The following is a 4,506-nucleotide window of genomic DNA, read 5'->3' on the forward strand; positions in this document are numbered from 1 at the left end:
ACCCCCATAGAGATGGCAGTTTAGTACTGGAGCTAGATAAGAACATTTACAGACTCCCTAATCTTGATATTACAACAAAACAAAATAAACAGCTAGATTTTATGGCTGTTTCTTGGGAGATAAGCAAAGGCTGAAAATACTGAGTTGAGAATCATCTACGTAAAGATCACAGATGATATTAAGAATGGGTAAATCCTCTAGTTATAGCTCAGCTTGAAATTACAAAGATAGAAAAAGGACCTATGGGCAATAATGATACAAGAAGAGTCCTCTCTACTGTTAAGCATGAGAAAATAAACACCCAGAGTCAAATGTCTTTAATATTAAATGCATCAAGCTACTCCATAGCATTCCCACAGCACCCGTAGAAAATATCTGCAGTAGGTGTGGCCTCCAGTAATTTCTCACAGAAATTCTCACAGAACAGAGTTGTATTTTACTAAATTTCTTTTTGCCATAATGATGCTAGATGTCAACACAATAAATACCTCTGTATATTTTATATTTAAATAATAGGTAGATTTTTAAATTGTTCACTGCTAATAATTATTCTGGTCTTTTCATTTTGGATATTTTCTAATGCTTTATATTTTATTTTACCGTCAAGCCCCTACTTAGCCGCTTTTATCATCCAGATACCATGAAGTTCAGTTTTACATTTAAACAGATATTGTTAAATATTTCAAGGTGTTTATAAGTTAGCGAGTCGGCTATATATTTAGAGATAGAAATTAAATTCAAATTTTGAAGAATTGTTTCCTTTATGCTGAGCAATAGAAGCCTTTCTTTTTAACCACCATTTCTAGTCGTGTCTTTTTATTTTTTAAGATTTTTTATTTATTTATTTGACAGCAAGAGACACAACAAGAGAGGGAACACAAGCGGGGGAGTGGGAGAGGGAGAAGCAGACTTCCCTCCAAGCAGGGAGCCCAGTGCGGGGCTCGATCCCAGGACCCCGGGTTCATGACCTGAGCTGAAGGCAGACACCTAACAACTGAGCCACCCAGGCGCCCCTAGTTGTTTCCTCTTTTAATGAAGAGGCATTTGGATGTTTGAAGGTAGCTAATACATAACATAATGAATACAAAATAAGTGATTTAAATGTTCTCCACTTAAATTACCTAGAAATTTTAAATGCAGAGATAAGCTAGACGGTCTGACATTTCTATGATGCTAGGGTTTCCATATTAGCCATGTTGTGAATCTGCGCATCAGGTCAGAGACTTAGAAAATTGTGCAGTCTGTGTCCTTTTTAAAGTAAATTGTATCTTATTGATATTTATAACTCTATTATCATGAACAATGCTGGCACATACTAGGCACTGTCTTTGATGTAACTACATCATATATCCCTTCCTTAAGATTAACTGGAAAGCTTGTATTCACCAAGCAAAGTCAGCTAGCTAGACATGGGTATTCAACTGCTATCTCCATGAATATCTATGAATATAGTCATCAACTACACCAGGATGTGAAATTGACTCACCCACATGATTCCAGAGTGACTGGAATCAGATTTCCCTGTTTGTTCTCCAGGACATCATCATAGTTCGTATTACCAAGAATTTTTCAAGATTTTAACAAAACCTTGTCATTTTCTTTCCTTTAAAAAAAAAAAAAAGATTTTCCTGTTTATTTGACAGAGAGAGAGAGAGCGAGAACAGGAACACAAGCAGGGGGAATGGGAGAGGGAGAAGCAGGCTCTCTGCCAAGCAGGGAGCCCTTTGCAGGGCTCCATCCCAGGACCTTGGCATCATGACCTGAGCCGAAGGCAGATGTTTAATGACTGAGCCACCCAGGCTCCCCAAAACTTTTGGTCATTTTCTAATCTCTTTTATAATCTCTGCTTTCCTGAATAACTGTCACAATGGGAATTTTGTTATACTAGCACAGTGGATTTTTGGATACATCCTATCTTGCATATTTTCTCCTGATCTTTTCTTCTGTCTTCTCAGTTTTGGAGAGAAAATACATGATTTTTTTTTCCTCCCAAATATTTCCAACTTGGTTGGTTTCCAGCCGCTGAACAACAGCTCTAAAAGTTTAACTGGAGGAGTGAAATCATGCTTTGTAGAAATGAGGAGACCGTAAGTGGTATTAATTTATCAAAGTGGTTAGGTTGTCTGAGTAAGGGTCAAAGGCTACTTTAAGAAGATAATTAAACTAGGTTCAGTAACAGCTATAGGAAAATACATACACATGCAAGTCTTCTCTTTGGAATCTTTCCCACATCTTATTTTAGGGATAACATAACTGAGGAGGAGATTTCCAATTTGCTAAAATAACTTAGACTTTGGAAAATAGTTGTTTCTACATTGTTTTTAATGCTGCAAATGTGTATCAACAGTTATAGGGGAGGACCGTAACGTGAATTCCCATTCTTTTATTTTTTAGCAGTGTCTATGTGCTGGGCATTGTACTGTATGTTTGTAATAAGTATGAGGATATAAGGACATGTTTCTTTCTCTCAAGGAATTTAAATTCTGGTAGGATTCATTTTGGTCATGAAATATAAAAATGATATGTATATACAATATGAAATCAGAATACAATAGGTATTTTGGTAAATTGCATGAACTGTGTTTAATAATAAATTTAGTCATTTCAAAATCTAATTTTAATTGTTTTTTTAATTTTAATTGTCTTGACTGCATCAGCTATGTATTTATATATCTGACTTCTTCATAGTTTACTTGCCTATGGTAGTTCCAAATATAATGCTCATTACACCCAAATCCTACTCTATTCAACTGAACACAATCATTCAGTGCTATTAATTGGTGTTGTAGAGGTAAATATTACCAATTGCATGACTCTTTTTTGATAACTGATAAACAAAATCACACAGTTATCTCTAACCTTCCTGGGCCACAGCTCTGCCTGTTACTCCTTTGTTCAGCAACTTTTTAATCCCTGTCTTCTCAATGTCTTTTTCAGCTATTCACAGCTCTTCTCTTTTGCTCTATTCTAGCACTTACCCTTAGCCCAGAGGACAACCTAACACAGAATATCAAATCAACAATAAAATCTCTCAGAAACAAATGCATTCCACCCTCATCTGTGGTGAACTTTAATTTCAGGGAGTTAATATTGTTTGTAATCTTTTCCAAGCTCTTTATATCTACATTGTTGATGAATGGCTTAAAACACTCATCTGGTTTGACCTTTACTAGGTTTCTTTGCTTACTCATTACATATAATAAATTAGAATATCCTAACTTATAATTATCATTTATTTCGAACGACAGGAAGTGTTTGATGATTTTGTCAGGCAATTTAAGATATTTGGATTGAACATGGACCCAGAAATTATGAAGAGATTTCTCACTTGTCAAGGGAAACTCACTTTGCATTGCTTCTTGGAAATGAATATGTTAGAGTCACAAAATTTGTATTCCCAAAGAAAGCATGTGAGGATAACTTTATAACACACAAAAAAATTACTTTTCCTGTCTGTGAAATCAAGCCATTTACATAAAAATGAATATAAGTTTAATAAAATATATATTAATTTCAATATAGCCAATTGAAATTAATATGGTCCTATGTAGTGAGTTATATTGCAACAAATATATTTTCTATAAAAATTTGTAAAAAATATCCATGCTGAATATTTAAATAAACAGAAATTTGAAAATACAGTAATAAAATGCTAAACATTTTAGAGTTAAAGGCAGCAATGTCAAAAAAGGGCTTCTTGCAAATAAACTAACCAAATTCACTTTGATTATGAAATATCACAAATATAAGTATAACTTGAAATAACACTAACCCTAATCTGGATTATATAAACATTGTATTTTTTCCATATATCTAACCTGTAAATATCCTTCAGATTTCTATTTTTTGTTTTCTATAAAATATGATTGTATATTCAAAATATTTGTACTTTCATATGCTCAAGGTGTTCTATTCAGAGATATTGAAAATTTGTCCTATACCTTCAGCTATAATTTTAGAAAAGCTGAGTCAAACTATTAAATATTTTTAAATTTTATTATTACACAGAGAGTACTTCAGTGCTCTAGCAGATGTGTACTCATTTTCAAATCTAGAATATTGAATATGTTTTAGTAGTGGCAATTCAGTGACTACTTTTGGTTAAATAAAACTCTGAAAAATAGTTTATATCTTATGGATGTACTTATTAAATTTGCCAATGACATTTAACTATTTGTTTTCCAAATCATAATGAAATCTCAAAAATTAGGGAAGTGCCGATTTCTCAATGATTATGTCATCTGTATCAGTTTGGTCTTCCAAGAAATACCAAAATACCATTCTTAATATCAAAATCCTGAGATTTCTGCCTGAGGTAAAAGACTCTGAGTATTTAAAATATAAAATACCTATCACTCACCTATTTTAGTTTAGTAATCTGATTGAAAATTAAAATTTACCCTTTACTATTTTAAAAATATTTAATTTTGGGCGCCTGGGTGGCTCAGTTGGTTAAGCGACTGCCTTCAGCTCAGGTCATGATCCTGGAGTCCTGGGATCAAGTCC

This window comes from Callorhinus ursinus, unplaced genomic scaffold (assembly GCF_003265705.2).
Source record: "Callorhinus ursinus isolate GAN/ISIS: 27379988/994484 unplaced genomic scaffold, GSC_fseal_2.0 scaffold22, whole genome shotgun sequence".
Classification (NCBI taxonomy): domain Eukaryota; kingdom Metazoa; phylum Chordata; class Mammalia; order Carnivora; family Otariidae; genus Callorhinus; species Callorhinus ursinus.